The 8,988-nt window shown below is 39.4% G+C and overlaps 1 protein-coding gene across 1 annotated transcript in view; it reads right to left on the reverse strand.

Annotated features, from left to right (window-relative positions):
• The window catches only part of UBE2G1 (ubiquitin conjugating enzyme E2 G1), a 103,131-nt gene that overhangs the window by 44,347 nt on the left and 49,796 nt on the right, over nt 1-8,988 (reverse strand). The window lies entirely within an intron of this gene.

Raw genomic sequence — 8,988 nt, forward strand, 5'->3', positions numbered from 1 at the left:
ACATTTTTTCCATTTTTTGTTCAGATAGAGTGGGAGGGAGAGGAAAAGAGAGAGAGAGAAACATCGATGTGAAAGGGACACATCCAGTGGCTGCCACCCGCACGACCCAACTAGGGCCGGGGACAAACTGCAACCAAAGTACATGCCCTTAGCGGGAACCGAACCCGGGTCTCTCTGGACCGCAGGCCGACACTCTAACTGCTGAGCCAAACCGGCCAGGGCTCTTCTTTAATCTATTAATATATAGTAGTAGTAATAATCTGACTATATTACTTCAGTAATCCTAAATAGAATCTCAATGGTCATTTACTATATTTCCAGTTTCAACTTGTTAAAATTTACTAAGGATGTTGGTATCTTTACTGGGATTGGGCTAAAGTGTTTTCTATGCTGTCAGATTTTGATATCAGGGTTATAATAGACTCAAAATGAAACAGAAAGTCTTACAATCTTTACAATAGAGCAATTAAAACAAAGTGAAATAAATATCAGAATAAACAGATCAATGGAATACACTAGACAAAAACAGGGTTTTTGGGAGTTAGAGAATTGTCCATTGGGGGAGAGGGGAATAAATCCAAAACTTATATTCACATTATACATTTATACGTAATATAACATTTACCAAAATAATTTTTTTTTTATCCTCACCTGAGGACATTTTTGCATTTATCTCCAGACAAAGTGGGAGGGAGAGAGGGAGGAAGAGAGAGAGAGAAACATCAATATGAGAGAGACACATCGACTGGCTCCCACCCACACAACCCCAACTGGGGCCAGGGACAAATTGCAACCGAGGTACGTGCCCTTAGCGGAAACCGAACCCGGGTCTCTGTGGACCACAGGTCAACGCTCTAACCGCTGAGCCAAACTGGCCAGGGCTATTTTTTTTTTTTTTTTTTTTGTTCAGGTAGAGTGGGAGGGAGAGAAAGGAACAGAGAGAGAGAGAGAGAAACATCGACGTGAAAGGGACACATCGAGTGGCTGCCACCCGCACAACCGACCAGGGCCGGGGACAAACTGCAACCGAGGTACACGCCCTTAGCGGGAACCGAACCCGGGTCTCTCAGGACCGCAGGCCGACGCTCTAACCGCTGAGCCAAACCGGCCAGGGCCAGGGCTATTTTTTTTAATTCTTTGGCTGGACTAAGCAAGACATGAAACTCAAAAGTCATAAAAGAGTGATAACTTTGTCTACATAAAAATGTAACTACTTGAACTACAGGGGAAAACATTACTAACATACGACCAAGTGTTAATCTACTTTTAGTGCATGAATTCACATATTAAAAAAAAAAAAAAAAGGAGGAAATGCCAAAAGGAAAATCTGGAACGGGTAATAAAATGCAAAGTAGTCCCTCCCTTATCCACAGTTTTACTTTCCGTGGTTTCAGATACCTGTGGTCAACCTCAGTCAAGAAATAAATGAAAAAATTCCAGAAATAAACAATGATAAGTTTTAAATTGCATGATTCTGAGTAACATAGTCAAATCTTGTGTCATTCCACTCCATTCAGCCCTGGACATGAATCATCCCTTTGTCCAGAGTATCCATGCTGTATATGAGGTGGGTGGTCACTTAGTAGCTGTCTTGGTCATCAGATCGACTAATTACAGTGCTTTTGTTCAAGTTATCCTTATTTTACTTAATAATGGCCCTAATGCACAAGAGTAGTAGTGATGTTGGCAATTAGGATATGCCAAAGAGAAGCTGTAAAGTGCTTTCTTTAAGGGAAAAGGTAAATATGCAATGGGGGAAAAACAGTATATATAGGGTTCAGTACTATCCAGTTTCAGGCAACTACTGGGGATCTTAGAATGTATCCTCCACATATAAGAGGGGACTACAGTAAAATGTTCTAATTCACAAATGCATATTAAAATACAAAGATGATTCCTGGTTCTTCCACTATTTCCTCTAAATAGGCCCAATACCTCTCTTGCACAGGAAAGAAAAATAATCTAAGCCGCAGGCCATGCCACTTCCAATCCAAGATTTATTCCAGAAAGGAAAATAACAGGTGTGATTATGTGGAAATATCAATGGTATACTACTACTAACTCATGCCTTAAACTCCTCCTCAAACCTTTGCCTAACACGATACTAACAGATTATGTTTCTCTAACTCTAATTACTGTGTACTTTATTTGTGTTCTCCCCCCTACCCCTTAGATCACATTAGCCAAAGGAGAGAACGCTACAGCCTGATTAGAAATGGCATACATGGAATATAACCTTTACTAAGAGGCTTGTTAGACATTATAGTGATCTCCACATTAAGCAAAAACAGCTTCTAATTAAAATGGAATGTCCTGTGAAAATACAGGTGTTAAGTAAGAGGCCTAGAAAAGCACATACATTTAAACAAATATTTGGAAGTGACAAGGCTTATTAAAGAGAAGAGAACCACTCTGGCCAGTGTGGCTCACTCAGCTGGTTGGAGCATCTTCCCATTCACCAAGAGGTGGTGGGTTTGTTTCTCCATCAGGGTGCATATGGGAGGCAGCAGATTGATGTTTCTCTCTCACATTGATGTATGTCTCTCTCAAATCAATAATAGAGAAGAGAACCAAAAGATAAGAGCTTGACTATGACCATACCCCTCTCTACCATACATAAGACTTTCTATGCAAGAGAAATAAAATGAAGATAACAGCCCTGGCTGGTGTGGCTCAGTTGGTTAAGCATCATCCCATGCACCAAGAGGTTACTAGATCATTCCAGGTGAGGGCACATGCTGGGTTGCAGGCTCAATCTCTGTAGGAGGCGTGTAGGAGGCAACTGATAGAAGTTTCTCACATGAATGTTTCTCTCTCTCTTCCCCTTCTTCTCTCTCTGAAAAATCAATAAAAACTTATTTATTTTAAAAAAATGGGCAAAGGACCTGAATAGACACTTTTCCTAAGAGGACATGCAAATAGCAACGAGACATATAAAAAAAATGTTCAGCCCTGGCCGGTTTGGCTCAGCGGTTAGAGTGTCGGCCTGCGGTCCTGAGAGACCCGGGTTCGGTTCCCGCTAAGGGCGCGTACCTCGGTTGCAGTTTGTCCCCGGCCCTGGTCGGTTGTGCGGGTGGCAGCCACTCAATATGTTTCTTTCACATCGATGTTTCTCTCTCTCTCTCTGTTCCTCTCTCTCCCTCCCACTCTACCTGAACAAAAAATGGAAAAATGTCCTTGGGTGAGGATAAAAAAAAAAAAAAAAAGTTCAATATCACTAATCAGAGAGATGCAAATTAAAACTACAATAAGGTATCACCTCACAGAATGGCTACCATCAATAAATCAATAAACAAGTGATGGGAAGGATATGGGAAAAAGGGAACACTAGTACAATGCTGGTGGGAATGCAGACTGGTGCAGCCACTATGTAAAACAGTATGGAGTTTCCTCAGAAAATTAAAAATGGAACTGTCCAACTTGTGGGAATATATCCTAAGAAACCCAAAACACCAATCAGGGAGAATATATGCACCCTTATGTTCATAGCAGTGTTATTTACAACAGCTAAGATTTGGAAACGGCCCAGGTGTCCACCAGTAGATGAGTGGATTCAAGAGCTGTGGTACATTTATACAATGAAATACTATGCAGCTGTCAAAAAGAAGGACCTCTTGCCCTGATGGTTTTGGCTCAGCGGTTATAGCATTGGCCTGTGGACCAAAGAGTCGAGGGTTCTATTCCAGTCAAGGGCACGAACCTCAGTTGCTGTTCGTCCCCAGTGTTGGTTGGGGTTGTGTGGGAGGCAACTAGTCGAACTAGTCTATGTGTCTCTCTTACATTGATGTTTCTCTCTCTCTCTCTCTTTCTCACCCCCTCCCTCCCACTCTATTGGAAGATAAATAGAAAAATATCCTCAGTGAGGATTAAAAAAAAAAAGAAGAAGAATCTCTTACCCTTTAAGATAGTATAGATGGACCTGGAGATTATTATGCTAAGTGAACTAAACCAGTCAGAGAAAGACAGATTATTATGCTAAGTGAACTAAGCCAGTCAGAGAAAGACAAATATCATATGATCTCAATCATTTGTGGAATCTAATGAACAAAATAAACTGACCAACAAAATAGGTCCAGGGACATGGAACAGACTGACAAATCTAAGTTGGGGGGCTGCAGGATGAGAAGAGATTAACCAAAAAAACTTATATACTTATATAAGTCTGTGTTAGACACAGACAATAGTGAAGTAGGGCAGGGACTGGGTGGAGGAGAGCAAAAGGGAGGAAATGGGGAACACATCTGTAATACTGTCAACAATAAACATATATATATAAATGTATCAAAGTGGCATTACAAAGCAAGTTCTGAACTGTTTCAAAGGTTTAAAAACAGTGCTAGAATGCATAAATTAAGTATCATTAATAAAACAGCTTCTGCTGATAGTGAGGCTCCAATAATTTTCCCCAGTGAATTACAGCAAACTATTAATAAAGATGGTAATACTAGAAAGCAAATGTGCAATCTCGATGAAGATAGACCTTTTTTGGAAATAAAAGCCATTCTTTTACTTTCATTTGATAAGACACACACACAAAAAATGTCTAACATTACTTTTGTATAGAAAAAAACTGAAGATGTTACCTAAAGCCTTTGTTGGTATACTTTGAAAATACAATACTTAAAATGTGAATTTTAAAAATATCCTTTATTATTTTCTGGAAAAAATGGAAGGTGTAAAACTATATTATTTTTATAATTAGAAAATAAAGCCACTTCCATTGGGCACTAAGTTTATTTTCATCCTATACATCTTTTCCCTTCTCAATTCCATTTTCTGAATCCATCATGCAAACTCAAGACTTATCTTTGATCACTCCTTTCATTTACTACCAATCCTTTCAATGTAAATATCCATCTATGTATCTACCTCTGAAATTTCTTCCTTCCAAAATCTGCAGTTTCCATCTACTTTTAGCACTGCTATTTTCAATATCATTAGTCTAGGTTTAATCTTTTTTTTTTTTATCCTCACCCGAGGACATTTTTCCATTTTTTGTTCAGATAGAGCGGGAGGGAGAGAGAGGAAGAGAGAGAGAGAGAGAAACATCGATGTGAAGGGACACATCGAGTGGCTGCCACCCGCATGACCAACCAGGGCCGGGGACAAACTGCAACCGAGGTACGTGCCCTTAGCGGGAACCGAACCCGGGTCTCTCTGTACCGCAGGCTGACGCTCCAACCACTGAGCCAAACCGGCCAGGGCTAGGTTTAATCTTTAAATATGACAAAACTATACCAGCTTTTCTAATAATACTGAATATTTTCTTCTGTATTTACTGTAAGAATGTATTTGTTCTTTTTTCTTTTTTTTTTCTTTTCCTTTACTGATTTTACAGAGAGAGGAAAGAGAGGGAGAGAGAGATAGAAACATCGATGGGCCAGACATCGATTGGCAGCCTCCGGCATGCCCCCCCTGGGGATCAGATCCACAAGCTGGGCATCTGTCCTGACCGAGAATCGAACCTGCGACCTCTTGGTGCGTGGGTTGACGTTCAGCCACTGAGCCACACTGGCCGGACTAAGAATGTGTTTTGAGGATGTTATTTATTATATTCAAATAGTACCTTCCTTATGATGGACGGTATTCAGGAGAAATAATTTTCTAACGTCAATAATACTTAGGCTTGCCCAGCTGGTGTGGCTCAGTGGTTGAGCGTTGACACATGCACCAAGAGGTTGCTGGTTCAATTCCCAGTCAGGGCACATGCCCAGGTTGTAGGCCAAATCCCCATTGTGGGACATGCAGGAGGCGGCTGATCCATGTTCTCTCTCACCGATGCTTCTATCTCCTTCCTTTTCCCTTCCTCTCTCTCTAAAATCAATAAAGAAAAAAAACGTTTTAAAATAAATGAATAAATAAATAATATTTAGGCTTCTTCAGAGTGCCTTATTTAAATCTTAATTATGCCATGAATTGTGTAACTGATCAAATCTGCCTCTACACTTTGGCTGCCAGAAAACTTAAGAGCCAGTTTACACCAATAGTAAGTACACAGAATTATTTCCTGCATATTTTAAATTATAATCTAATTCTACAAATACTTTATGCCTGTATCCATTTTTTTTCCCTTTTGCTCTCACTTCTAATTAATGTCAACTTGTTTTAGTTTATTCATTTATTAAAAAATGTAAGTATATGTTAGGCACTGGGGATGTAGCAATGAACAAAATAGTCCCTACTATCTCTTGAGACAGAACAGTCTTAAGGATCTTCCATTCTGGTGGGGAAATATATGCAAACAAATACAGATAATGTCAAGCAATGATACCTTTAAAAAAATAAAGCAGGATAAGAGGAGAGAGGATAGGGATATGGCACAGGGGTGGGAGGTATGACTTTACAAAACCTTCAAGTGGAGTGCATGCAGAGATTTAGGTATTCCAAGAATCCCCATAAGCCACCATGAATCACTTTTTGAAAAAGACGGGGAAAAAACAACAGTCCAACAACTCATCAAGCCAAAAAAAAAATACTTAAGCAATACTTTATCTCATCATTTTCCCTACTTAAACACCTTTCTGGATGATGATGACAGCTGCACAACAATGTGAATGTACTTAATGTCACTAAACTGTATACTTCAAAATAATTAAAATGATAAGCTTTGGGTTATTTACATTTTACCACACACACACACACACACACACACACACACACACACACAGCCTTTCTGATCCTCTAATCTCTTATGGTACATAACCAAATCTTCAACAAACCCTCTCTCTAAAATCTAGCTCCATTCAATCCCTTCTCATCCTCTACTTTCCTGAATCACTGACATTCCAAATACAACTTGGGCTTATGAATTATACTTCCCCAAGCCTTCCCTTTAGACTTACCTCCCTCAAACTTTGGTGATTCTCCTCTTTCATTTCTTGTTTTCTCCTCCCTCTCTGAACACCACTTCTCAGTGTTTTAATGGCTCATTTTCCTCCATCTGCACTCCAAACATAGTCTTCTAGGAATATCCTACCATTTGCACCCTTTTCTATTTGCCCAACAATCTTTTCTAGGCATTTGCACACACTAAAGTCTTTAAATATTATCGCCTATAGGGAATTACTTCCAAATTTACCTCTCATGGGCTTCAGAATCCAGGCCCTCAACCTAAACTCATCCTCCCTCCCAAACCTGTTCTTCCACTTGACTTTATTTCATTTACTTCCCTCAGTCACCCAATAGTGAAACCTGGCCATCATTACCTATTGCTCCCTCTTCCTTACTCCCTCCCTATATCCAACTAGCCTACTAATTGATGCCCCCACTAATAGTGTCTTCCCAAACAATCCAACCTACAAACTGCCACTAGATTAATCTTTCTTAGATATAACTTTGGTCATGAACACAGAACTCTTACTTTAAAATAAACTTTTCCATTCTGTCTCTTACTATATACATCCTCACTACCTCTAAATATACAAACAGTGGTACATATGCTGACAACCACTGAACTACAACTCCTAAACCATATCCTACCCCTTTTACTCAGGTCAATCCCCTGTCCTTAAAAAGTAATTCATATTTCAATCAACCCCTTACCTTCATTTGTTGAAAATCTACCAAGGGTGGTTCAAATGTTTGAGCCTTCTAAGAACCTTCCCAAATCAGGAATGTAAATTAAGTTTCTCATCTGTGCTTCCCGGCACTTTATATTGCTGAATTTACCACATTCTGGCTATAAAAATTAATTTATGTTCGTCTTTATAATTCTGTACTATAAGATGCTCAAGAGAAGCCATTTATTTCAGGGAAGGGGATATACAAAAACTCATCTGACTGCTACAATATATGGACCCTAAGTATAAATCCTATACTTTTAAGTAAGAACCATGCTAGCCCTGGCTGGTTTGGCTCAGCAGTTAAAGCGTCGGCCCACGGACCTAAGAGTCATGGGTTTGATTCCAATCAAGAGCACATATCTCAGTTGCGGTTGGGTTCCCAGTCCTGTGGGAGACAACCAATTGATGTGTCTCTCTCTCTCCCTCCATCCCTCCCTCCTTCCCTGTCTGAAGATAAATGGAAAGAATATCCTCAGGCGTGGATTAATGAAAAATACCATGCTAAACACCTTATTTCATATAGCATTTGTTCACTGACAGAATATTTATTAAGTACCTACCATTACAGTTCGCAAAAATGACACTTAAATCTAGGCGAGTCAACAGGATCCACAATCACACTTGACTATAATTACACAAAGAATTTGTAGCTTGACAGTAGTAATTAGAAACAACCAGATTAACTTACTCTGGGTTGCAAAACAGCTCCAATTCTTATTACATTATGGCTCAGCTTCAATAGACACTGTTTTCTAGCTATATTACTCTTAATCTCATTCCCTCTTAATTCTGGGCAAAACAGACTACCAATGTAGACTCTAACTAACTAGTCTCTACAGCAAAATATTTTCAGACTTAGGCACTCTAGGTTCCCTACTCTAGCTACACCACCCTGCTCTTGGGAATCCTGTCTTTGTGTCTCCAGGGTTCTAATCACCCCTACTTAATAAACACATACCCAATATAGTATTCTTCCTAGTGCATCCTGAGTAATACAGTTCTGTTTTCCTATTTCAGTTGACAGAACCACTTGATTATCCATGTTCTAGTTCAATGGTTTTAAAACTTCATGCACTATTTCTTCACCTGGTAGTGGGTACACCTTACTTTAATAATTAACAACTCTAAACTGCACATGTTTTATACTGCATGTATCACACACACAAACTATACTGCATATGTAAACATAGAGCATAAGAGTAAAAAGACAAACACTAGAAAAAAACTGAATAGGAATAAAACAATTTTTTAAAGAGAGAGACCTTTAAACAACTGTTATCTTCTCTTTAAACATACAAAAAGCCCACCCAAAGCAATTTACAGATTCAATACAATCCCTATCAATAAATGGCCCTGGCCAATACAGCTCAGCTGGTTGAGCATTGTTCCATGCACTGAAAGGCCACTGATTCAAAAAGTCAATTAA

The sequence above is a fragment of the Molossus molossus genome, unplaced genomic scaffold (assembly GCF_014108415.1).
Source record: "Molossus molossus isolate mMolMol1 unplaced genomic scaffold, mMolMol1.p scaffold_m16_p_19, whole genome shotgun sequence".
NCBI classification, from domain to species: Eukaryota; Metazoa; Chordata; class Mammalia; order Chiroptera; family Molossidae; genus Molossus; species Molossus molossus.